Consider the following 836-nt stretch of genomic DNA (forward strand, 5'->3'; position numbering starts at 1 on the left):
TGTGCAATGCTGCCATCGCTAGGTTAAGTCAAAAGCCATCTAGTGTCGAAAAAACGAGAAGGACAGTTTCTCCTGGTCGACGACAACCAAGACGACAATAACGACGTATCTGAATCTGATGATTTGAAAAGTAGCAGTTCGGAACTTTGCGTCGCGATATCTCCGCTCGTAGGGCACGTAGAAAAAAAATAAAAGCACTTTTATCATACAATCCGTGTGGTGGCTGTCGATTGAGCATACATAGAACGCGATCGGTTCAGCCGTTATTGAGATCCGATAATCTCGATCTGCAAAAACGAGAGTCAATCGAGAATCGAATGGAGGGGATGCGCCCTCAGGAATAAACTAGGGGCCCTATTCTTCAAAAGAATACGTATACGATAGTCTAGAGAAATTGCTGGATTCACACTGGATCCGATCTGCGTACAACGCTCTGCAACCAATCAGAAAACAGGATTCCGATGGATTTTGCTTCGTATCATCGGAATCCTGCTTTCTGATTGATTGCAGAGCGTCGCAAATCGGACGCAGTGTGAATCCAGCATAACCGAGCCTTATAAACGTTGTTATACAGATGAACGGTATAAGAAGTTAGTTAAAAAGGATAGATGATATATCATTCGTTTTTACCAATGATCGAAAGTTTACAAAAAATCCTTGTTTAAAATATTCGTGCGAAGTACGTACGTGCTGACCCTGTAAAGTGAATAAAAATTAATATGTATTCTAGATACGCGGAAAATCTGCTCGATCACGTTTGCTGCTCAATATTACTAATTAGATATCATATAGCACATAAATACTTTATATTTTAAACAATGATTTCTCGTAAACTG

This window comes from Trachymyrmex cornetzi, unplaced genomic scaffold (genome assembly GCF_001594075.2).
Source record: "Trachymyrmex cornetzi isolate Tcor2-1 unplaced genomic scaffold, Tcor1.1 scaffold68, whole genome shotgun sequence".
Classification (NCBI taxonomy): Eukaryota; Metazoa; Arthropoda; class Insecta; order Hymenoptera; family Formicidae; genus Trachymyrmex; species Trachymyrmex cornetzi.